The 27,073-nt window shown below is 41.7% G+C and overlaps 2 protein-coding genes across 8 annotated transcripts in view; one reads left to right on the forward strand and one right to left on the reverse strand.

Annotated features, from left to right (window-relative positions):
* ABHD6 (abhydrolase domain containing 6, acylglycerol lipase) overlaps window positions 1-27,073 on the reverse strand; it is an 89,162-nt gene that overhangs the window by 38,939 nt on the left and 23,150 nt on the right. The window contains exon 1 of one of the 7 annotated variants that reach the window (XM_070738423.1): window positions 17,589-17,609. The exons of 3 other annotated variants lie outside the window; for them this stretch is intronic. The gene's annotated coding sequence lies outside the window, so the exon portion shown is untranslated. Of the gene's footprint in view, window positions 1-3,755; window positions 3,781-4,235; window positions 4,550-17,588; window positions 17,610-27,073 lie in introns of those variants that run through there. 3 more of the 7 variants (XM_070738419.1, XM_070738421.1, XM_070738424.1) reach the window with 3 other exon arrangements.
* Window positions 13,553-27,073, forward strand: part of DNASE1L3 (deoxyribonuclease 1L3) — a 33,415-nt gene continuing 19,894 nt past the window's right edge. The window contains exon 1 of the mRNA XM_070738427.1: window positions 13,553-13,589. The gene's annotated coding sequence lies outside the window, so the exon portion shown is untranslated. The remainder of the gene's footprint in view (window positions 13,590-27,073) is intronic.

A 27,073-nucleotide genomic window follows, 5' to 3' on the forward strand; every position in this document is an offset into this window, starting at 1 on the left:
CTTACCACAGCAGGTACATCCAGCAATATATGTAGAAAAATTTACACTACAGGTTTTTAACTTAATTTAATTTAATTTAATTTATTAGATTTGTATGCCGCCCCTCTCTGTGGACTCAGAGCAGCTCACAACAAAATAACACAGTATAACAAATCTAATATTAAAAAACATTTAAAACCCCAACATTAAAACCATGCAACACAATCATTCCATGCATAAACTACATAAATCTGGGGGTATCTTAATTCCCCCACGCCTGGCGACATAGGTGGGTCTTTAACAATTTACGAAAGGCAATGACTGCTGTGAGCCGCCCCGAGTCTACAGAGAGGGGCGGCATACAAATCTAATAAATAATAATAAGGAGGATGTGGGTGGTTCTAATCTCTGGGGGGGAGTTGATTCCAAAGGGCTGGGGGGCCCTGGGTCCTGCCAACTGACATTGTTTAGTTGACAGGACCCGGAGAAGGGCAACTCTGTGGGACCCAATTGGTCGCTGTGATTCATGAGGCAGAAGACGGTTCCGGAGGTATTCTGGTCCGATGCCATGTAGGGCTTTATAGATCATTACCAACACTTCACACTATAATTACACTACCTCATTAGGACTAATTTTTAGTACTGTATAATGCCAGCTACATGATTAGTTTGCAACACTGGGTATTCACACTTTTGCAGATTCACTACAGGCAACACCAACACAGCACAGCAATAATCTTTGCACTGAGCGAAACAACTTTAAAAAGAGAGGCAACATAGACAATAAGAGATTATTATACCGAGTAAGACCTTACAGACAACCCTCACTCTGTAAAAGACCTTGGAATACTCATATCAAATGACCTATGTGCCAAATCCCACTGCAACAACATCGCCAAAAAAGCTTCAAGAGTTATTAACTTAATCATACGTAGCTTCTGGTCTGGCAATCTCACACTACTAACCAGAGCATACAAAACTTTCGACAGACCAATCCTTGAATACAACTCATCTGTCTGGAACCCACACCACATTTCAAACATAAATACTCTAGAAAATGTCCAGATATACTTTACCAGAAGAGCCCTTCACTCCTCCACTGGCAACCGAATAGCCTATGAAACTAGACTTACAATCCCAGGTTTAGAAAGCTTAGAACTACATCACCTTAAACACAATCTAAGCACAGCCCATAAAATCACATTTTATAAGGTCCTTCCTGTCAACGACTACTTCAGCTTCAACCACAACAACACATGAGCACACAGTTACAAATTTAATGTAAACCGCTTCAAACTCAACTGCAGGAAATATTACTTTAGTAACAGAGTAGTTGATGCATGGAAGTATCACCTCCTAACCCCCAAAACTTTACCCTTAGACTATCCACTGTTGACCTCTCCCGATTCCTAAGAGGTCAGTAAAGGGCATGCATAAGTGCACCACCGTGCCTTCCGTAACCCTGTCCTAATGTTTCTTTTTATATTTTTACTAGTATCATGTATATAAATATTATTATAGCTAATGTTTCTTATTTTTTATAGTATCATATATATGAATATTATTATATCTTTACATACCTCCAATATGTACTTGACAAAACAAATAAATACATAAAAAATAAATAATCTCAACCTAGCTGGGGAAGCATTCCCTAAAAATAGAATTAGACACTTGACACTAATTGCTCAAATGGAAGCACAATCTGATGTTCTGAGAATAGCATAAGTTAGGTTTCATAATTCTTTCTGCCAATTGTGTCTGATACAAAAATACATAGAGGTCCACTAACCTATTTGTATGTATGTTATCAAATCTGTTAACAGAGTTACGTGATTTTTTTCCCTTTCTTAAACATAAACATCCTTCACGAATCTATGCCCTCCAAGGGAAGGAGTTCGTGTAATGAGAAATCCTCCAGACTTTCTGAGTTTGGTTTGTGTCAGATATTTCATTACCCAAATAGGTAATATCATCAGTGCAGTAGGGATGGTTCCCTAGTTGTGTAAGGAAACTGTCTGTAAGCGAGCACCCAAGCCCAGAGAGCAACCAAGGAACTACACAGCTCAAAACCCTGAACTCCTATACAGTGATCCCCCGCTCGTTGCGAGGGTTCCGTTCCAGGACCCCCCGCAACGAGCGGGTTTTCGCGAAGTAGCGCTGCGGAAGTAAAAACACCATCTGCGCATGTGCAGATGGTGTTTTTACTCCCACAGCGCTAGTGAGGAGCCGAAGATTGGGGGCGGCGCGGCTGTTTGCCGCCGGCATGGAGGGCTTCCTAGCAGCCCCCCAAACCCGGGTTGGGGGTCCGGGGGGCGCTGGCTCTCGGCACTTTCGAGCTGAGTCCGGGAGCGAATTCGCTCCCGGACTCAGCTCAAAAGCGCCGATAGCAAGCGGCAAGGAACGGCTTGTCCACGCCGTTCATTCTCGCCGCTTTCGAGCTGAGTCCGGGAGCGAATTCGCTCCCGGACTCAGCTCGAAAGCGCCGAGAACCAGCGTGGACAAGCCGTTCCTTGCCGCTTGCTATCGGCGCTTTTGAGCTGAGTCCGGGAGCGAATTCGCTTCCGGACTCAGCTCAAAAGCGGCGAGAATGAACGGCGTGGGCGGGCGGCAGCGAGGAGTTTACGTGGGCGGTGGGGAAACTCCTCACTGACGCCAGCAAGAGGGGGAAGACTCAGGGAAGCCGCCCAGCAGCTGATCTCCCGGTTGCCATCTACGCATGCGTGCCCCGGGCACGCATGCGTAGATGGTATTTTGACTTCCGGGTTGAAAAATAGCGAAGTACCCTGTTCGCAATGGTTGGGGACGCAATAAACGGGGGATCACTGTATTTAATTCTATTGGAAGTTGTAATGCAGTATGGCTGTGTGTGACATGGGAACGGAAATAATAATAATAATAATAATAATAATAATAATAATAAGTAGTAGTAGTAGTAATAGTAGTAGTAATAGTAGTAGTAGTAGTAGTAGTAGTAGTAGTAGTAGTAGTAGTAGTAGTAGTAATTATTAGATTTGTATGCCGCCCCTCTCCGAAGACTCGGATAATAGTCATCCAAGGACTCTCTGAGGAGAGAATATTATCTGAAGACTCGGATAATAATAATAATGATGATGATGATAATAATAATAATAATAATAATAACAACAACAACAACGAGTTCGAAGGGACCTTGGAGGTCTTCTAGTCCAACCCCCTGCTTAGGCAGGAAACCCTACACTACTTCAGACATCTGCTTAAACACTTCCAGTGTAGAAACATTCACAACTTCTGGAGGCAAGTTGTTCCACTGGTTAATTATTCTGTCAGGAAAATTTTCCTTAGTTCTAAGTTGCTTCTCTCCTTAATTAGTTTCCACCCATTGCTTCTTGTTTTACACTCAGGACTTTGAGGGGCTCTTTTTCATTTAGAAAAAAAACCCTCTGCCCAGCAAGTTATTTGGTTTTACTGAGAGGATGGCAGACAATCTCTCCGCACGATCCGCGACCTTTTTTTTTTTTTTTACGATTTGCTATTATAACTTATTTGCGTCCCCTTTTGTTATCTCAAACCTCCAAGCGGGTTTGGCAACTTGAGGCACTTAAGGCAGAGGCCTCGTCTGCGATATACAGTACACACACACGGACTGCGTGTTCCAAATGCTCCCGGTCCCAGACAGACTGTTAACGACTGGCGGTTTATGGGGAAATCAGGTTCCTCCACCACCATCACCACCACCACCGCCGCCACCCCCGTCCTTGGCGCGACAGGGTGGCTCCCCCAGGAAGGGCGCGCACCAGGTTTGCGCCCGGCCTCGGCATCTTTTAACCCTTGAAGGCCGAGGGATGAAGGGGGCCTCGAGTCTCCGCCGATCCATCCAGCAGCGCCGCCAAAATCTGCCTCGCGATGGACCCACTTGCCAAACTTAGAAGACATGGCCAGCGGGCCCACCCGGAAGAAAAGCCCAGGGAACCGAGAATCGGCTCCGCCGAGGGAAGCTTCCCTCCGGTTTTTCCAAAGGAGGGTTGCCGGTGGCTGCCGGGCCTTGCGGGGTCCCAGGGTCCTTTACTCCCACCCGCTCTGCTAACCCGCCTAGCCAGTGGCGCAGCGTCCGCTCCAGCATCCCTCCACCGCCAAGCGCCTTCCTCGGTCTCATCTATTTGCCTCCTCCCGACGCTGCAGCGGCTTTTCCTAACTCCCGAACCGTAGCCCAGCCGGCCTCCCCGCTCCCTATTTTTTGCATTGCGGAGACCTCCGTTTGGGGCGGGGGGATCTACCTGCACAGCGACTTCAAGCCCCGCGAATTAACCTGCTCCTCCGGCGCCTCCTTCGGCCGGTCTTCTTTTTTCCCCTCTGCTTCGCAGTGCGTTTTAAAAGCAAAGGCTGACGCCTGGTTTCCTCACCCTCCGACAGAAAAGGCCGAGTGGGTTGGCTGAAGGCGAGAGAGGGACGCGCTGTGCTAGCGCGCCGGGCATCATCAGCGCGATGGTGAAGCAATGACAGGCTCCCAAACCCGATTCCCGCCTCCGTTGCTTTGTTTAGAATAGCATCCCAAAATAAATGCAGGTGGAGGATTTGACTCCAAGGCAAATAGATACAGAACAATAAGAGGGCGGCTCGAGGATCCAAACTCGAGGATCCAATTCCGGGTCAAGCTTTTTCTTATGTTCGCCACACTAAGATAAAGCGAAAGAGCCTATCATGAATAATTGTAATAACATTTCGGGAGCTGGAATGGGCGCGTTAAAGGCTTGAAGTCCCTTGCCTCCTTGCAGATGCTTGAAGGGCTGCGTTGGTTTTTCAATGCAAAATCTTATGGTTGCCTTCTCAGGAACCCCACTGAATTCAGTGCCCCCCCCCCCCCCCCCCCAGGAAATGGAGGCCAAAGAGTGAAGTACTACTTTGGGGCGGTTTTGCTTCAATGAGATGGAAAGCAGAAAAATCATTTGAAGCTGACTATCACAGACTCAGCAAAGGCAGGTGAAATGTTAGAAGCAAAGAATAACAAGAGTTGGAAGGGAACTTGTAGGTCATCTAGTCCAACCCCAACCCACCTACCTAAGCAGGAGACCCTATGAGGGTAATAGCAAACCTGTATGAATGGAATATGTGCGTGTGCTTCTGACTGCTTTATAATTAATGGGTTCTTTTTATTACAGGGTTTTATGGTTGTAGATATTATATTCGACTTCTTATTGTTCTGTATCTATTTGTATTTGTATTTATATTATTGTAAGCCGCCCTGAGTCCTTCAGGATTGGGCGTCATAGAAGTAAAATAAATAAATAAATAAATCTATGGCACACGTGCCACAGTTGGCATGCAGAGCCATATCTGAGGCCACAAGAGGCCTTGCCCTATATCAGCTCCAACACATGTGTGTGCTGGGCGCCTCATTTTCGGCCTTCCTGAGGGTGGGAGGAGGCCATTTTTGTTCTTCCCAAGCTTCAGGAAAGCCTTTTGAGCCTGGGAATGGTGAAAAACGAACCCTATTGGGGCCAGATTTTGCCATGCCCAGGCTCCAGAAGGTTTCCTGAAGCCTGGGGAGAGTGAAAAATGGTCCAACGGGCCTACTGGAAGTATGGAGGCTTCAGTGAGGCCTACGCACATCCCCGGGGGGAGGGCATTGCATTATAGGTGTTGGCATGTGCAATAGCACTTACATGCTCCCTTTTGGCACCTGAGCCAAAAAAAGGTTCGCTGCCATTGCCCTATAACAGTGATGGTGAACCTTTTATTCCTCTGGTGCGGAAAGAGTGTGCGCACATGCTATTGAGCGTGCCTCAGTGCCCCCATCCATAATTCGATGCCTGGGGAGGGCCAAAACAGTTTACCCAGAGGCCCTCTGTAGGCTAGAAACGGCCTGTTATTTATTTATTTATTTATTTATTATTTATTTATTCATTCATTCATTCATTCATTTTTTTTATTTATTTTTATTTATTCATTTATTAGATTTGTATGCCGCCCCTCTCCGTAGACTCGGGGCGGCTCACAACACCAATAGAAAACAATATATAATACAAATCTAATAATTAAAACTAAAAACACTTAATTTAAAAAAACATGCACACAACATACCATACATAAACAATATAGGCCTGGGGAAATTATCTCAGTTCCCCCATGCCTGACGGCAGAGGTGGGTTTTAAGGAGTTTACGAAAGGCAAGGAGGGTGGGGGCAGTTCTAATCTCAGGGGGGAGCTGGTTCCAGAGGGTCGGGGCCGCCACAGAGAAGGCTCTTCCCCTGGGACCCGCCAAACGACCTTGTTTAGTCGACGGGACTATTATTCCTTGTCTGGCCTTCAGGTGCTTTGGAAAATAGGTTGACTCCCTTCTCTCTGAGACATTCCCTTCAATATTGGAGCGTTGCTATCATGTCACTCCTGGTCCTTCTTCTCACTAGACTAAATATGCCCAGTTCCTGTAACCGTTCTTTATATGTTTTAGCTTCCAGACCCCTAGTTGTCTTGGTTGCTCTTCTCTGCACTTTTTCTAGTGCAGGGCTGTGAAATTCGCAGTCTGTGGACCAAATGCGTCATGCGCTGGCCACAGCCATGCCCGGTTTGGCAAAGTGGGGGAAAGCCAGGTTACGTCACATTGCTGTGACAAACGTGAGTTTGATACCCCCATTCTAGAGTCTCAACATGTTTATGTTTGTTTATTTAGATTTGTATGCCGCCCCTCTCCGCAGACTCTTTTTTATGGTGTGGTGAACAAAACTGGAGGCAGTCTTCTAGGTATGGCCTTACTGGCATTAGTAAAGTGATGGTGAACCTTTTTTTCCTCGGATGCCGAAATAGTGTGAATGCACACTATCGTGCATATACAAGTGCCCACATCCATAATTCAATGCCTGGGGAGGGCCAAAACAGTTTACCCAGAGGCCCTCTGTAGGCTAGAAACGCCCTGTTTCCCAACTTCTGGTGGGCCCAGTAGGCTCGTGTTTCACCCTCCCCAGCCTCCAAAGGCTTCCCTGGAGCCCGGGGAGAGTGCAAACACCCTCCCCATCACCCTGGAGGCTCTCTGGAAGCCAAAAACACCCTCCCATAGCCTCTGTGTGAGCTAAAAATCAGCTGGCCGGCACACACATGCACGTTGGAGCTGAGCTAGGGCAACGGCTCACGTGCCAGCAGATATGACTCCACATGCCACTTGTGGCACCCGGGCCATAAGTTCACCATCACTGCATTAGTACCTCACTTGATCTTGATTGTATCCCTCTATTAATGCAATTTATGATTGCATTGGCTTTTTTGGATGCTGCTGTACACTGCTGACATATTTAATTGGTTGCTTACTAAGATGCTAAGATTCCTCTAAAAGTTACTACTATTAAACCATGCTTCAAGGGAAAAAGAAGTATTGTTTTCTAGAGCTATGATGATGGCCCTGAAATATTGTATGACTACCTGTCTAAAATATGTTGGAGATATCTTTGAATTAATGTATGAAAAATACAGGTAGTCCTCGTGTTACGACCATAATTGAGACCAAAATGTATGTTACTAAGTAAAACATTTTTAAATGAGTTTGTCCCATTTTACAACTCTTCTTGCCACATTTGTTGTGTGAATCATTGCAGTTGTTAAACTAGTAACACAGTTGGTAAGTAAATCTGATTTTTCTATTGACTTGTCAGAAGGTCACAAAAGGTTGTCATATGACTCCAGAACACTAGACGGTCATAAAGGTGAATCATTTGCCAAGCAGCTAAATGTAAATCACGTGACCATGGGGATACTGCAATGGTTGTAAGTGTGAAAAATGGTCGTAAGTCACTTTTTTCAGTGTTGTTTAACTGTGGTTACTAAGTGGACTCTTGTAAGCCAAGGACTATTTGTGATGGAATAGGAGATAAGAATCAATGGGATAAAATTTAACATGGCTTAGTCCTCCATTAAAGAATATTTAATGGAAAAAAACACCAAAACATTATTGTGCTTTAAACATGCTAAAAATGTAAACTTTCTTTGTAAATCTCATCCTATAAATGTGCAAACATATTTCTTATAAAGAATGAAAAAAAATGAGAGGCTAAAGCCTCTTTTTGAAAATCAAACTTCAGAAAATCATCTTACCAACCAAATGAAGCTGTCAGTTGGACAATCAACAAAAAAGGCACAGCAATTTACATATATAACTTTTAGAATTTGCTCTTTTTTGTACTGGAATACTGTATACCTGTTTCATGGCTCTTTTTTTCTTTTTCTCAGCTCAAAACAATAGGAAACTCTTATCACACTGTTGAGGCCTCAAGGAAATATTCTTCGGCTGCTTTTATCTTAAATACTTATGGAAATATTTAAGCCCCCATCTACTGAAATAGTCTCCAACATTGCTGAATGTCTCCTACCACTAGGTCATTTGTTCCTTGGTTTCAATGAAAATTTTCATTATACAGTACAGGGTTATTCAAAAAGAATGAATCGATTTCATGACACATTCAGTTCACAATCTTCATCATGTAATGAGACAGTGGCCATTTGAAAGAGGAGTTATCTAAGTTTTGAATGACTGCCACAGGCTGCCACATCGCCCTTCTGGCAACGTTCAGTTGTTTGTTTACCCTCCAAATGGCGAGTCCTCAAGAAAAGGTGTTCTGCGTTGCGGGGCCCAAGACCTTGCTCTTTGTGCTTGGCCTGCAAGATCCCCAGATCTAACTCTGTGATTTTTTTTTCTTGTGGGGATAAGATCGCATTTATGTTCCACACCTACCCACTAACCTTGATGATCTTAAACATCGAATAACAACAATGATCAACTCAGTGGATTGTAATATGATGATACACGCCTTGAAGGAATTTTCTTATGGCATTGATATTGCCCATGCTGCAGGTGGTGATTACATTGAACACTTGTAAGACAGGAAATAAAAGTTTATTGTGAGTAGAATACTTGTGGCTAGGCTGGAGTTTTGTATTATTTTTCCTCAACAAAATATTGTGTCATGAAATTGGTTTGTTCTTTTTTAATAACCCTGTAGAATAGAATTCTTTATTGGCCAACTGTGATTGGATACACAAGGAATTTGTCTCCAGTGTATAATTCTCAGTGTACATACAAGCAACAAGGTTGATCATAAAATACATTAATCATAAATCATAAAATACAACACTTAGTGTTAATCATAGGATACTAAATATGCAATCAACATAAATCATACTGGGATACTAAATAAAGCAAAAGCATATGACAAAAGCAACCAAGTTATAGTCATAAGAAGATAGTAAAGAAATAGTAATAGAAAAGATGAAAAAGATAATAGTAATATAGCCCTACTAGGTAGTTGGACAGTGTTGTGGGAATTAGTTGTTTAATTTATTTGATCTATCTTCTAGAATAGATTTAAAGAATTCTGCCTCAATATTTACATGACAGCTTATAGTTGAAGACCGCTATGGTATTTCCTGCAGGGCTTTGTTGTTGGTGGTGGTTGTTTTGTTTCGTTTATATTTGCTAATCTACTGTTCATTATAGTTCTTTCCTGGCTCCATATTACAGAATCATGAAGCCGGAAAATTTTATATATATATAGCACTATTTTGGCCTTGTTCTGGCCTCATCAGCTAGCCATACCCTTACTGGGATTTGATCCTGGGGCCTGTGCCTTGTAAGGCAGAGAATTAACCTCTAGGCCACCAGATCTGATCCCTTCAGCTTTGTACCAGGGAGGGCTACATGTTTTTTCTGTTGCATTCTGTTGTACCTCCCTGGTACAAAGCTGAAGGGATCAGATCCGGTGGCCTAGAGGTTAATTCTCTGCCTTACAAGGCACAGGCCCCAGGATCAAATCCCAGTAAGGGTATGGCTAGCTGATGAGGCCAGAACAAGGCCGAAATAGCACTATCCTAGTCTCCCTTAATTTTAAAATTTCAGCAAAAACAAGTGATACATACAGAACATAGTTTGTTGGCTATGAATAAATTAACTGCCTTGAAACGGCCCTGGGTTGGGCCTAGAGGCAAAAAGGAGCTGTGATGTTCCTTCAATATACCAGGGTAATCCAACAGAATGTATATTGTGGCTTCTACCTGAAATACAACAATATTAAATGACGATCACAAAACACATTTTAACATACTGATAGTATTATCTTCAACAGTCCAATTGCTGTTCACATACCTTTTCTATAAAAGCACAAGTCCACAACAGCCCCAAGATGACACGTCATTTACTCAAAGGCAAAAGGGACAATTTCGAAGGGAAAGCAAAAATAAACCATAATCCAAATAAACACCAAATCTGATCTGATCCAAGCTCCATCTTTAACAGCGTTTAAAGCTCTTCAAAAGAAGAAAGTTGATTAGGCCCTTTTGCTAATCCATACTCTCGCTGTATGTCCCTATTCACGAGCAGCCGCTGTGATTTATTTTCGGCTTCTCCAGTCATGATCATAACCAATCTTCGAACAGATCCAATTAGCTTCCTTAGCACTCCAAACTCACCAGCACACCGCTTAAAATTTCTTCACCATGCCAATGCTTGCTTTTTATTACCTTTCCAGGTGTTACCGATCTTCTTCAATCGCCTGCGTTGCGTTGTCTCCCATGGCTGGTGCCGGCACAGACATGGCTGCCTGGCCGGCCTCGCACCACTGCCGGCACGAGACCAGGTCAGTTCGCCTGGTGGGGGTTTGCCGACCCCCTACCAGGCCCCCAACAGTGTCCCCTACGTCACCTCTCCTCCAGGGAGGATCGGGTCAAGTTCATCAGAACCGAGAGCCCCAGACGGTGGGAATTTGGAGCTACCCTCTAGAGACTGAGGTCAGCTCCATGTTGCCGTGGCCATTGACCCCGCCCCTCTCCCAATTCATTTTTTAAAATTACCGATTCTGTGGCCGTGGCTTCGTGGGCATGGAAGGGGAAGGCTATTGCAAAATCTCCAATCCCATCCCACTCCTGGGGGAAGGATATTGCAAAATTTCCATTCCTAACCCACTCCAGAGACAGACAGAGGTGGTATTTGCCGATTCTCCAAACTACTCAAAATTTGCACTACTACTATATCTCCAGAACCAGTCACAACCAGGTGGATTTCAGCCCTGCTCTCTGCCCTCTCACTTGTAAATTTCACAAAAGAAGATGAATATAATTTTCTTTTAATTGATTTCGCTGTGCCTTCTGAAAACATGCAATGTTCCACTGTAATATTGAAGTATCACAGTTTTGAAACATGCTCCACTTTCCAGTACATGGAAGCCAAGATGTCTCACATGACTCTTTTGGAACGGTGAAGAATCACTGCTTTTGAGAGCCAATAATATCACATGTGTGCTCTCTCACTAAATCAGTCATCATATGAACAGAACACCATGCCTCTGCAAATCTCTCTGGTTATTTAATCATCAGATAATTAAGTACAAACCATCCTTCAAAGATGAGGATGAGAGATAATTGTCTGATAGTGTAAGCTGAAGCATGATTTCACAAGCAGTTTTAATAGTGAGAGCTCACAGTTAGTAACAGTGTTTTGTAAGGTATGCATTTCAAACAAAAAAAGCTTGCCTCACAGAAGAAGCAAAAGAATGTTTCTCTTAAGATGATCCTTCAATCGTCTCCCCCCCTTCTGTGTTTGTGTGTCTGTGTAACAAAAATTCTGTGTTAGTGGGCCTTCTCCTTTAATTACACTCTTTAGTTCTTTCTGATTGCCTCTCGTAGCCAACTTTTAAGCTCGTCTCTTATTATATTTTTCTCCAATTCACATTTTCCCTGGGAAACATTTCTCACACTTAAATTTAAAATATACATTTTAAATAGGATTTTAACAAACCACAGGAAATATTCTTACTTCAAAATCTTATTTCCAATCAAGGTGGGCCCTTGGTCTGTTTAAAACACTCCCAAATCAATGTTCTAATCCTTTTGCTGCTTATTTTCAAACAATAGGTTTTTCTTTCTTTCTTTCTTTCTTTCTTTCTTTCTTTCTTTCTTTCTTTCTTTCTTTCTTGATTTGTATGCTGCCCCTCTCCGCAGACTCAGGGCAGCTCACAACAACAATAAAACAATATACAATAAACAAATCTCATATTTAAAAAGTATCTAAAAACATATAACACAAGCATACCGTACATAACACTATATAAGCCTGGGGGAGATGTCTCAATTCCCCCATGCCTGACGGCAGAGGTGGGTTTTAAGAACTTTGCGAAAGGCAAGGAGGGTGGGGGCAATCCTAATCTCCAGGGGCAGCTGGCTCCAGAGGGTCGGGGCCGCCACAAAGAAGGCTCTTCTCCTGGGTCCCGCCAGACAACATTGTTTAGTCGACGGGACCCGGAGAAGGCCAACTGTGTGGGACCTAACCGGTCGCTGGGATTCTTGAGCTTACAAGAAACTTCTTTCATGGGAATTGAAGGAAAATCATCCAGTGTAATAAAACAATATCCACTTTTCAAGGTTCTTGGTATCCAGAATGGCAATTTACAAATCATAATAAGTAAAAGTTATTAAGAGAAAAAATGAGGCTCCAAAATGTAATTTGGATAAAACTTCCAGGACACCTGCCAGAAGTTGTTGTCTTGTGGTCTCGTTGTGGGGAAAGATTGGTATGGAGAATTATGGGGGATCCCATATCCTCTCCTTAATCTGGAGAGGAGGACATCGGCCCCACTCTTCAGTTTGCCATTGCTTTCCTGGGAGTCACTGGAGTTTAGTGCAGCATTCCAAATGCTATATGAAATATTCTGGGAAATAAAAATGTATTTCAAAGCTCTTCATATCACTCTTGAGATTCTCTCTTCATTTTTGCTTTGGTTGATGAAAATAACCCAGAGCTTTTCTACATGCGATGAACTTGTTCTCATCTACTATGCCAGCACTCCTGTGTTTTCCCTACCAGAGAGAACTTTGAGAATGCAATGAAAACTAAGTCTATTAACTCTGGAAGTTAACTGTCCCAATCCAGGGGAAAACACTGAGATGGTGACTTTTTAAATTTCCTTTGGGGCTGTAGGAAGGAATTCCTTCTTATTGATGAGCGTACGTCCTATTTGGCCTCTTCACTCTTCAGAAACCAAAGGTATGTATGTATGTATGTATGTACGTACGTACGTACGTACGTACGTACGTACTTACTTACTTACTTACTTACTTACTTACTTACTTACTTACTTACTTACTTACTTATCTATCTATCCTTTATGCTGCCCAATTCCCGGAAGACTCTGGCCAGCTCACAACAAAGATAAAAACATCATAAATATTGAAACCATCAAAAACCTCTATTAAAAGCAATTAAGAAACATATGCATCATTCATTTCTGGCTGGATCTTATAAGGATATAATGGTGAGATGTCTTCCTGGTGAGAGGCCCTGGTGTCTTCCCTTGTGATACCCAACCCCAAAGAAGAATTAGATTCTTGCTTCTAATTGCTCTTCTTTCTTCTCCTTAACGGACACCCTGCTGAATTAAAGTGCCGAACGCCCATCATGGAAACTGCTTTCCCCTTTTCCAGTCCATCTCCTCTGGTCTCTGCTGAACATTGCTGTCCACATTCTGCATATGTAGCCTGCTTTAGGCCAACAGATGGGCTAAGTCCTCTGGGTTTTCTGGTCGTCCTTTTCATCATGTCGCCAGTTGAAATCAGAGAAAGGCATCTAACTTCGATGGTGCTAATACAGAAACGGCGAGGTAGGCTGCTCAGGTATATTCATATGGGGTGATGTTTTGTTTTGTTTTTAAATCAAGATTAACAAGTTAGTTAAAGTTCCACAAAAGAAGTTTATGTTCATTGTGTGGGGCACGAACATAAAAAGCAGGTGGAACTTTAATTGCACTGTTGGCATTGCAACACTGACATTGTTGCCTACACCCTAGATACCTTTGACTCTTCCATTCTTTCTAGGTCAATGATTGTGAACCTTTTTGCCCTTGGATGCCGAAAGTGTGGACCCCTGCTGCACGTGTGCGAGTGCCCACACACACAATGCAGTACCCCTCCCGCATATCCCGATCCTGCATATGCGTGTGCGAATCACCATATATGCGCATGCAACCCTCCCTCTCTTTTGACCTCACATCCCAAAACAGCGGTGAGAGAGGGGAAAAAGCCTCTATCCCCAAACCGAGCAGGGAGTGGAGAGGAAAGCCTCTTTCCCCAAACAGCGCTGGGGTGGAATCTCCAGAGATCTGGGAAGGCATGGGCCACAGAAAGTGAGGAGAAAGCATGAGCTTGTCTGACCTGAGAATCAGCTGGGTGACAGGAGGAACTCAAGCATGCGCAGTGGAGCTGAGCTGCTCAACAGCTCGCATGCCTGCAGAGAGGGCTCCATATGCCACTTGTGGCACGTGTGCCAAAGGTTTGCCATCACGGTTCTAAGTAAATGTTTTTAAAATGTAGTGATCAAGGGAACCAAACCCTGCTGCTCTTTTCCTTTCTTCATACAGGCAAATCAGTAGAGATGTGTTTTCCATGCAATTTAGTTGTAATATCATTTTACAGTTACATTATAGTCATAGCAATAGCACTTAGACCTATATACCGCTTCCCAGAGCTTTACAGCCCTCCCTAAACGGTTTCAGAGTCAGCATATATTTCCTCCAACAATCTGGGTCCTCATTTTACCCACCTCAGAAGGATGGAAGGCTGAGTCAACCTTGAGCCTGGTGAGATTTGAACTGGTGAACTACAGCCAGCAATTAGATTTATTTATTTGTTTGTTTGTTTGTTTATATATATATGCAGCTGATTCAGAAGCGGATTTATACTGGCTAACAAGTGGGGAAAATACAATAGTATTAAAATACAGTCAAAATCGCATAATAAAACCAGTAATATAATAACAATAAAATAATAACTTTAAAAGAACCACACACACACACAGCAGTCAATCTAATTCCAGGCCTGCTAGAAAAGCCAGGTTTTAACCGCTTTCCGGAAGACCGGTAGGGAGAAGATAGCGTGGATCTCTGGGGACAGTTGATTCCATAAGGTCGGAGCCGCCACAGAGGAGGCTCTTCCCCAAGGTCCCGCCAACTGGCATTGTTTGGTGGATGGCACCGTGAGAAAGCCAACTCTGTGGGCTCTTATTGGCCGTAATGAGGAATGCGTTTGGAGGCGGTCCCGTAAATAGTCTGGCCCTGAGCCATTAATTTGCTAAACAGGCAAGAGCCACACAGAGACAGCACATTGAGTACTTTTGGCTGAGCAATCCTGTGCTATTACACCGTGCATTCATCTACCCAGCGTTGCCTGTAACCATTCACAAAGGTCGGGTGAGCAACTGGAGGACTGAGCCTGTGAGTGAAAGTGAGGGCAAAGAATGTTTTGTTGTAACACATATGACACCGAGTTGCTTGAAGATTCTAACTGTTGTGCTTTAGGGGGCAGGGGAAAGGAATGAGGTCTACGTGCCATCCATTCATAAAATCCTACTTTCTCCATCGGAGCTGTGCAACATTTGCTCCTTCAAAATTATTATTATTATTATTATTATTATTATTATTATTATTATTAATTAGATTTTTATGCCACTTTTCTCCGAATCTTCAGAGACGGGCACAGTTATTATCATCTGTGAACAATCGATCAAAACCAGTGGGAGCATGTGTTCAAATAATTTTTTAAAAACTGCTTGACTGCAAGAGGTCCAGCAGTTTTTAAAAAAATATTTGAACACATGCTCCCACTGGTTTTGATCGATTGTTCACAGATGATAATAACTGTGCCCTTCTCCGAAGATTTGGAGAAAAGTGGCATAAAAATATAATTAATAATAATAATAATAATAATAATAATAATAATAATAATAATTTTGAAGGAGCAAATGTTGCACAGCTCCGATGGAGAAAGTAGGATTTTATGAATGGATGGCACTTAGACCTCATTCCTTTCCCCATAAAACCACAAGGCTGGTTAGAACGTCAAGGAAAAAAAGTGCAAGATGGACGAGTCTCAACAGAAGTGGATTTCTGCAAGCTCAGGTTGAACAATGGGCTCCTTGTGAGCATAGAGATTTCCTTGCTGATTGTCAGTGCTTGTATTACCTAGTTAGGAAATGAAACATCTGTAAGAAAACAATCAAGGTCAGAAAGCAACAAAGACCACACCGGTGATTCTGATTTGAGGCCAGAGAGACGAAACACCTAAAAACTTATGCTCTGGTGCAGACCCTTTCCTGGTCACAAAACAGCCCCTGACTCCACTCCATTCCATTCCATTCTATGAATCCACATACAAACCAGAGGTTAAACAACTAGCCTCATGGTGCTACCAGGACAATCTGGAACTGAACACACTAAAAACCATAGAAATGGTGATAGACATTAGGAGAAACCCTCCCATACTTGTTACAATACTAGACAATACAGTATCAACAGTAGGATGTCCTGTAGAATGCAAAGTTAAAGACTTTGCAAGAGTGAGAAGCTGTTATAGAGAAGCTGTCATTATAGGGAAATGGCCATTACACCAGGGAAATGGCCATTACACTAGTATTAAAAGCTGGGGTAGCATAGTGGTTAGAGTAACTGCTACCTGTAGTTCAGCAGTTCAAATCTCCCCACTGGCTCAAGGTTGATTCAGCCTTCCATCCTTCTGAGATGGGTCAAATGAGGACCCGGATTGTTGAGGGCAATATGCTGACTCTGTAAAACGTTTAGAGAGGATTGTAAAAGCATTATGAAGCGGTATCTTCACATCTCGCTGTTTTAGAAAGGTGCACAACATTGTCAGACACTCTCTTCACATCCAGCTTACAATCTTTTTGGACTGCTACCTTCTGGTAGAAGATACAGAACAATTAAAACTTGAACCACACATTTTCTGAACAGTTTTTTATCCCAGAGCTATAATTGCATTTAATAATGTACTAGGGGGTAACCATCAGTGAACTGCTGGACAATTCTACTTGGTCTGTTGTGTGGATGTTGGATGGTTCAGGTGGAAATTGTGGTGAGTTGAGCATGTTCTTTCAGATTGTTATGTATGTTGAGATTGGTCTTTGGCATCATACGAATTTCGTTGCATGGGTATACTGTGTATATACATACAATGACAATAAAGTATATATGTATGTATGTATGTATGTATGTATGTATGTATGTATCTCTCTCTCTCTCTCTCTCTCTCTCTCTATCTATCTATCTATCTATCTATCTATCTATCTATCTATCTATCTATCTATCTATTTATAGTTCAAATGCAGTTAAAAATATGTTGCCAGGAAAAGTTTTCTCCTGATTAGATACAATTGGGTTAGGGTATTGCTATGTGATAGCAATAATTATTAGTAAGTCAGAATCTTTATCTTCAAAATGTATTGTATGCAAGTACTTTCTGTGCATATACTGTACATTTAATCTTCTCTTCTTTGGAAGTGGGAGTTAAGCGTGTTGTCCATTTTGCTGTCTTAAGGTCTAAATGATATTTAGCAAAATAGAATAGAATAGAATAGAATTTTTATTGGCCAAGTGTGATTGGACACACAAGGAATTTGTCTTGGTGCAGATGCTGTCAGCGTACATAAAATAAAATATGCATTTGTCAAGAATCATGAGGTACAACACTTAATGATTGTCATAGGGGTCAAATAAGCAATGAAGAAGCAAGTGACCACTCTGAATTTTCTGTGTTAGCTAGGGAATTCTGGGAGTTGAAGTCCACACTAGAGCCCCTGCATTCAGACCCACCTTATAAAGTGAATGCTTTTCAGCAAGTTGATACAAAAGAGTTTTGATTGCTGAGGAGAAATTAAAAGAAAAATAGGTAAGTATTCTCCACGGAATACAACATGCATTCATATTTGAACATGCATGCACTCTTTTTCATACATTTCCTTCCTGATCTTAGTACTTTCCATACATTTTTGTATGTACCAACTTGATCAAACTGTAATGGTGTGATATTGCACTCTTTGAGACTCTAGTCATTATCCAAGTATGTTCTATGACATTATATTAATCTTCTGCCTTCTATTAATCCAAATGTAGGGTTCAGCATCTTGTACAAGCCAGATGTGGGTTCCTCCCGGGTCGGAATGGTTTACCTAAACCGGTAGCAACCCGCTGGTGGTGTCAGGATGACATCACAGAACTGGTTCTGTCTGTGGCAGTCTGTGAATGCTGCCATCTCTTCATTTGGATTTTGGGAGAGGGGATTTTTTTGCTTTTTTAAAAAAAAAATATTTTGTGCATGCGCAGAAGCCAAGTTTCTGGCACTGCACATGTGTTGCCATCTTGTTTTTGGCTTTTAAAAAAATTGGCACTGCGCATGTGTGTGCCCATGAGGCACTCCCATGCAGCATGGGAGGAAGCGAACCAGAAGTGAGGTAAGTTAGAACCCACCAGTGGAGGGCCGCTCTTCTTACCTTCTACTGGAGCTCCCTTGAGGCCGTCGCGATCGCGCGGGCACCCATTGGTCGCCCATCGGCTCAAAATTTGTCTTCTGCGCATACGGACCAAGCCAAGTCTCCCGTGAGGACATGTGCGAGAGTGAAATTTTGGCTATTTTCATCAATATTTTGGCTTCTGTGCAGAAAATCTCACTCTTGAGATCCTCATATGAGATTTCGCTTGTTGGGCATGTGCAGAAGCCCAATCTCGCACGGGGGCACATCAGGGGCACACAGATGTGCACGCATCTGGGATTTTCCTACCAGAGCCACGTACCTGGGAGCACTGGCTGCTGCCCACCACTGGAACCCGCCCCTGGTGCAAGCCCTGCTAAACTGCACCTTAACCTTAGATTACTTTTTTTAATAGAGAGTACGGTACCATCCATTGCTTCTAAATTAAGGTTGTGGTGATCATGATAGTAATGCCACTAGATGGCAGCACTCCCTAATAGTTGCCTAGGGAGCTAGTTTGGGCAGGCCTTGAGTTTCAGACCCGCCTTAGGCAGAGTGACCTTGAGCCAGTCACATTCTCTCATCCTAGAAAGGAAGCAATGGAAAATCACCTCTGAAAAAATCTTTCCAGGAAAGTCTCTTTGACTCAGACATCATTAAGGGCAAATGGGAGTTTTTAACCCCAACATAGCAACCCAACTCCAAATCAGTTTTCCTTAAATTGGGGGGGGGGGTTGTCTTCTAGCTGTGCTGCACTACTGCAACAACAATCCACCTGCCTATAAAAATGTGAAAATTATAACTCATTCAATTTTTTTCAATTCAATTTATTAGATTTGTATGCCGCCCCTCTCCGAAGACTCGGGGTGGCCAGAAGACAAGTAGACGTTATTTTAAACCTGTATTTCTGGTTTAACAGATCCAATCCTTGATGTCAGCATTCCCCAACCTTTCCAGGTTGGTGGCCCAGCGTGGAGGGGAGTGGGGAGAAGGGGGGATGGTTTTCGGCAGGTGGGACTGTGAACAACCCACTGCTCATGGGGACCAGTTGCCCAAGACCTGTTAGTGGGCTATGGCCCACAGGTTGAGGATCCCTACTTTAGGCGAATCAACAAAATCCTAGACTTACTTTTGGGCCAATTACAAAATGTTTTGCTTGGTTATGTCTTAGTATATGCACCAAAGACAAATTCCTTGTGTGTGCAATCACATTTGGCCAATAAAGAATTCTATTCTATTCTATTATGTGAACCCAAAGTTTTTAACTTAGATTCCAGAAACATAGAAACATAGAAGATTGACGACAGAAAAAGACCTCATGGTCCATCTAGTCTGCCCTTATACAATTTCCTGTATTTTATCATAGGATGGGTATATGTTTGTCCCAGGCATGTTTAAATTCAGTTACTGTGGATTTACCAATCATGTCTGCTGGAAGTATGTTCCAAACTTCTACTACTCTATCAGTAAAATAATATTTTCTCACGTTGCTTAAGATCTTTCCCCCAACTAACCTCAGATTGTGCCCCCTTGTTCTTGTGTTCACTTTCCTATTAAAAATACTTCCATCCTGGACCTTATTTAACCCTTTAGCATATTTAAATGTTTCGATCATGTCCTCCCTTTCCCTTCTGTCCTCCTGACTATGGAGATTGAGTTCCTTAAGTCTTTCCTGATAAGTTTTATGCTTAAGACCTTCCACCATTTTTGTAGCCGGTCTTTGGTCCCATTCAATTTTATCAATATCTTTTTGTAGGTGAGGTCTCCAGAACTGAACACAGTATTCCAAATGTGGTCTCACCAGCACTCTATACAGTGGGATCACAATCTCCCTCTTCCTGCTTGTTATACCAAAGAAGGCTGTGATATAGTTAGTAAATCAAGATTGTGCAACCCATCATTTAATGAGCTAGGTGCTAAATCATACAAACCCACATGGTTAAAAGCCTATTCTCAAGAATATGGCTGATTTATTTTATTTTATTCTACTGTCGTTGCTTTTTTAAACAGCTGCCTGCTTTCCCCACAATATCACTGAATACAGATAGGTCCTAAGGCACTCCAGGTAGAATAAAATGTTAGATACAGCTATCTTTTAAAAAAGGTTTCGTTATTATTCTTACTAACAATGAACTTCCTACCATCACCTTTGGGGGGAAAAAAATTGAGAAGTTGTTTGCTCACAACTCCACAATATGTATTGACTTACAAAGCACTAATATTGATAAAATTAGCAACTAAATTCCTGCAATAAGAATCATTAATATCTAAGGGCAAAATATGAATTAAAAATATTGTATTGAATGTAACATTTTCTATATTCCACAATTATAATTTCAAATGGGATTGAGTGGCGTATAAATCTAGATAGATAGATAGATAGATAGATAGATAGATAGATAGATAGATAGATAGATAGATAGATAGACAGACAGACAGACAGACAGACAGACAGACAGACAGACAGACAGACAGACAGACAGACAGACAGACAGACAGACAGAATGAATTGTAAATCTCAATTGGTTTAAAAAAACAACTACTACTGTTTGGTCCTTTTTTATTTACTTGCTTACTTGTTTGTTTGTTGGTTTGTTTACTAGAAGAGCCCTTTACTCCTCCACTCATAACAGAATACCCTACGCAACTAGACTTACAATCCTAGGTTTAGAAAGCTTAGAGGTACGTAGTCTTAAACACGACCTAAACATAGCCCATAAAATCATCTGCTACAACAGTCTTCCTGTCAACGATTACTTCAGCTTCAACCACAACAATACAAGAGCACACAACAGATGCAAACTTAAAGTAAACCGCTCTAAACTTGACTGCAGGAAATACGACCTTAGTGAGTAGTTGATGCATGGAACTCACTACCAGACTCTGTAGTATCATCCCCTAACTCCCAAAACTTTACCCTTAGATTATCCACTGTTGACCTCTCCTGATTCCTAAGAGGTCAGTAAGGGGCGTGCATAAGTGCCCCAGGTTGCCTTACATCCCCTGTCCTAATGTTTCTCTTTTACTAGTATTATGCATATAAATAATATATCTTTGTATACCACCAATACATACGTGACAAAATAAATAAATAAAATAAAATATGAGCCGAATTGGCGCAGCAGGTACAGTGCTGTACTGCAGGCCGCTGAAGCTGACTATAGATCTGTAGGTCAGCGGTTCAAATCTCATCACCAGCACAAGGTTGGCTCAGGCTTCCATCCTTCCGAGGTGGGTAAAATGAGGATCTGGATTGTGGGGACAATAGGCTGGCTCTGTTAAGAAGTGCTGTTGCTAACATGTTGCAAGCCGCCCTAAGTCTAAGGAGAACGGCGGCATTAAAAAAATTGAATAAATAAATAAATAAAATAAAATGTAAAAAATGGGTCTGATTTTAAAAAGGGAAACCTGCTAGGTTGAAAGCACAGAATGGTCATTCTTTCCATATTTCCCTCCAGATCTGCATCTATTCTTCTTTCATTCCCATGCTAGAGAACTGAATGGCTCTTCCTTTATCCGTAAACTCAAACTTCCCCAGGAGGATGAAAATAATTGCCAGGTGGTAACACAACTGCATTTCTATTCTTTGGAAACTTTTTTTTAAAACAACTTCCCTGTTTTGCTATCAGTTCCCCATGTGGCCTTGAATTTCTCCTTCTTGTCTGGAGATGTTAAGAGCAATGCATAAACGTCTCTAAAAAGCACAGGCCAAAGTATTTGTAGAGCCTTGTGATATTAAAGATGTTTATTTGGAAAACAGGATCCGTTTAGCATCACTTCAAATTGTGTCATGTCTTGTCTTCCCGCCATTTTTTATACTTTTTCAGATAAGCCCTTGAATGTTCGGAAACTTCAGATCGTGCAGAATGTGGCCGCGAGAGCAATCATGGGCTTTTCCTGATATGCCCATGTCTCATCAACACTCCGCGGCCTGCACTGGCTGCCAATCAGTTTCCGGTCACAAAGTGCTGGTTATGACCTATAAAGCCCTACATGGCATCGGACCAGAATATCTTCGGGACCACCTTCTGCTGCAAGAATCCCAGCGACCAATTAGGTCCCACAGAGTTGGTCTTCTCCGGGTCCCGTCGACTAAACAATAGTGTCTGGCGGGACCCAGGGGAAGAGCCTTCTCTGTGACAGCCCCAGCCCTCTGGAATCAACTCCCCCCAGAGATTAGGACTGCCCCCACCCTTCTTGCCTTTCAAAAGCTCCTAAAAACCCACCTATTTCGCCAGGCATGGGGAAACTGATACACCCCTTAGCTACTATGGTTTTTTATGTATGGTTCGTTAGGTTGTGTGATTGTTTTTATAGGAAGGGTTTTTAATTGCTTTTAACATTAGATTTGTCCATTGTGTTTTGCTGTCCTCGGAGAGGGGCGGCATACAAATCTAAATAATAATAATAATGATGATGATGATGATGATGATGAAAACCAAGAGGATTTAGCACTTCTAAACAGAAAGTGACAAACGAGACACAGGATCCATATATATACATGTATTATTATGCGTAGTATGGAACAGTGATGAGTTTCAAAAATTTTACTACCGGTTTCTGTGGGCGTGGCTTGGTGGACGTGGCATGGCAAGGATACTGTATAATCTCCATTCTCACACGAGTCCAGGGAAAGGATACTGCAAAATGAGTCTCAGGAGAAGCGGGGCATAGAAATCTCATAAATAAATAAATAAAATCCCCCATGATCAGCTGGGACTCAGCAGGCAGAGAATAAATGGGGGCGGGGCCAGTCAGAAGTGGTATTTACCGGTTCTCCGAACTGCTCAAAATTTCCACTACTGGTTCTCCAGAACTGGTCTGAACCTGCTGAATCCCACCTCTGGTATGGAAGATGGGAAGAAAAAGAAATATTTGTCCCTCATGCACATACTGACTCAAGGCCATCTATTAAAAATGAAATGTGAGAGGGCTAAAATGAAGTACTGTACTTCTGTACTTAGTGCTTAGTTAAACTGCATTTTGACACCATAAGAGTTGGTGATGGCCACAAATGGACATTCATTTGCATTGGTTATTAAGTCCATACTTGATTGACTATTAATTGCCATCAAGTTATTTTTCACTCCTAGTAGCCACATAAATTTTCTCCATGATAATCTATCATAAATCTGATCTGAGTCTATTCACTTTGTTGCTGGTAGGCAGAATAGCCTGGTCATTTGTATTTCACGGTGAGACCTGTTCTGCTTGAGAGTTTCACATATACCTTTTTTGGGCATGAAGGGAGGGTTGTTTTTATTTGTATGCTAGTCAGCTAGGTGGTGACATGATAATTGGTATCTGCATTTCCATGATAGCACTTTTCCTCAATTTAATATGTCCGTGAAGTTCACCGACTATTATTTTCTGACTCATCTGTATTCTTTCCATTCTGGCAGACTCCCAATCTCAGTCTTTGGTTTTTGCTTTTGTATCATATAACAAATGTTTTAGCTATGATGTTGTGTCACAAGTTACTTTATATGTTTGCCCTGTCAACCAGATAAACTTCTTTATAATACTCAAACAACATTTAGGAGGATGTATTCATTCATCCATTCATTTATAAGGTTTAGTTTATTCAAGAAAATTAAAATGCAAAACACTGAAATACATAAAAACAAAAAAACCACAAAACAAACAAGACATTAAAAAGAAAAGGTGTCTTTGGAAGAAAAATAAAGATTAATACATATACACCTAGAAATCTCCCTAGTTGAATGCTAATGTTAGTACAACAATGTTAGTTTCCTACCCCCTGCAAAACAGATCAAAAGAATTTTAAACTACTGATTAAAATACTAAATCAGTTTACAAATTAGTAGGCTGTCATTTATATTCTATATTAATGAGAATATAGTTTTGTGGTAACCCTGTGGTGCACCAGACAGTTCCCTCTCATTACTGACCCTCCAAGTCAGTCTGGACCCAAAATTGGGTCACCTAGGTGCCATGGTTCAGCTGCCCCCCCCCCCAGCTTTTGCTGGTAACAGCTCTGCCTCCCTTATGTTTTAAGGTGCACAAAAATAAAAAACTTTATACCAAAAAAAATGACAATACTGTATAGTTAACAAGAAAAACAATAATAATAAAAATATACAAAAGTATAAAAGTAATAAAAATTAATAATAAAAGAGAGACAAGATTGAAATTCCAAAACCCTCTGTTACTGAACTGTTATTGAAAACAACGCATAGAAAATTTACCATGGCTTCAATCCCAGATTATCCCCAAAATTAATCCTAATTGGTCCCAGATCAAATGTTTTTTTTATTTATTTTTATTTAAAACAAAGCCGACATATAAAAACACAAACATAAAAGAAAAATACACATATCTGGGATGATTTACATCCTGATCTTCGTTAGAAGCACATACGGAGTTGTTTGTTTCTTAATGTCATCACTTATCAGTTGCTGATTGATTAAATATGATAAGACCTGTCTCCAAAACCAGCATATCTTCCCCCCAAAAAGCCAGATGAGATTGTTTTCCAATTAAATGTAATAAATTTGTGCCCCACTCTCCTTCAAATCCCCTAAAAAGGACCTATTTACCACTTTCCACGCAGAGGGTTCTCTACTGTTATGTAAAAAAGAGGATTAAACTTAAACTAAAAATAAAAACTATACACAAGATAAAAGACATCAATAAAATACTATGAGAAACTAAATACTGGAACTCAATTAACAGATGGGGTGGGCACTGCCAGGATGGCATCACTTGTTAATCTATCAACCACCTTCACTGTGATGCCCTCCCATTGGAGCCCCAAGCTAGCTGGCAGAGACAGGTCTGTAGGGAATATCAGGAGGGTTGGGACCAACCTCACCCTGGACAATAACAGAAAAGGCTCCTTGTCTGGACCCCTCCAGGTTCCCATTTTATGACCAAACCTGCTTATTTAATGACCAAACCGGCAAGAGACTCCAGGTCCACGTGGCTCTCATAAATTATCTCCCACACCAGTAATTTTATCAAGACAAAGGGGATTAATCAAACTAATCCCATCCATCAGTCAACGTTAAAACAATTTATAGGAGCATTAGCACTAAGGGCCACACCTATTAGAAAGGGGAACAAGAGCCTAGCAACAGCTATTCAAGCAGGAAATGTCATTATGACCCAAATACAGTAGTATCAAATGTTGGCTTTGTTCTCACTTTCTAAAGCCTGATCTTCTTCTTCATTTGCCTCCATTTCCGTTTTTGCTTTCTAATTGAATCTAATCTTTCCCTACCCACCATTACCACACTGTGATATCATTACAGTGAAAGGTATAAACTATACATATATAGACTACTTTTCATTTTGTCTCCTGCCTCCAATTTATTGTGCACCTTGAAGGGGAATAGAATAGAAAGGGATAGCAGTATGTGTGAGTTCTTTTGTGACAATATGATAGGAAGTCCTGCAGACCAATGAGGTTGGCCTGGGTCTTCAATTGTTTTAGTCTCATGAGCAAACTTGGAATTAAACTAGAAGGAATCAGATTCCTCATTAAGAATGTTTCCTATATTGTACTTGAATAAATTTTGCAGATGTCATATGGCAGGGATAGGCAAAGTTGGCTCTTCTATGGCTTGTGGACTTCAACTCCCAGAATTCCTGAGCCAATCATGCTAGCTTAGTAATTCTGCAAGTTGAATCCCACATGTCATAGTTTTGCCTACCCCTATCGTAGGGGAACTGCAGCCCTGATTCCTTCACCCTTTGTAAATTCCAATTGACCTTTCGTTAGCAAACTAGAGACAAGAAAAAGATTTGCATATGTGGAAAGATTGAAGTCGGTATGACACTTAATAATAGAGACTCTATATTATCCCAGAGTCTCTGCTCGCACGAAAAAGAAATAATGTTTTAAATCCTATAAAGTCCATGTCACTGAGAATGAACAACATTAACTAAGTGTCTTAAATGTTCACCATTAAATAGAAGGGGAATGTACATCTCTCCAGATATTGTTGAATTAGCCCTACAGGCAGGGGTGGGCAACTGCCCAGATCGGGGAGGACGCAGTGGGGTAGCAAAAATAGAGCTCCACCCCAGAGCACCCAATTTGCACTGAAAGACGTTGAAAGAAAATGCAGGGCGTCTTGCATAAGCCACGCCCACAGTGTGGTAGTAAAAAATTTGGTAGCCCTTTACTGCCTATAGGCCAATTGTGAAGTGGGATTCAGGGAATGGCCATCAAGCCACTTCTACAAAGTTTTCAATTCCATCTCTTTAAAGAGATGAACAAACAGGATTAGACATGGCTTGATTCTCAATAGTCTTTTCTCCTTGTCTTTTGCAAATTACTTAAGACCCACCTGTATTGCCAGGCATGGGGGAATTGAGACATCTCCCCCAGGCTTTTATAGTTTTATGTATGGTATGCGTGTGTTGCATGGTTTTTAAATGATGGGTTTTTTAGATGGTTTTTTTAAATATCAGATTTGTTTACATTGTGACACTGTTTTATTATTGTTGTGAGCTGCCCCGAGTCTTCGGAGAGGGGCGGCATACAAATCTAATAAATTATTATTATTATTATTATTATTATTATTATTATTATTATTATTATATGTTCTATGTTGCTCATTGGGCAAATTAGCAAAAGGAAGGGGAAATAGAATCATAGAAGGACAGAGTTGGAAGGTATCTTAGAGGTCATCTAGTCCAACCCCCTATTCAAAACAGCAGCCAAACGGTTGTCCAATCTCTTCTACAAGAACCTCCAGTGATGACGCAGTGAAGAGGCTTTGGGATTTCATTAACAGCAGGCTCACTTTCCAGCAATGCCCAGATATAGGATGTGCATGATTGCATTTAGTGCAGTCCATG

Source organism: Erythrolamprus reginae, chromosome 2 (genome assembly GCF_031021105.1).
Source record: "Erythrolamprus reginae isolate rEryReg1 chromosome 2, rEryReg1.hap1, whole genome shotgun sequence".
Taxonomy (NCBI): Eukaryota; Metazoa; Chordata; class Lepidosauria; order Squamata; family Dipsadidae; genus Erythrolamprus; species Erythrolamprus reginae.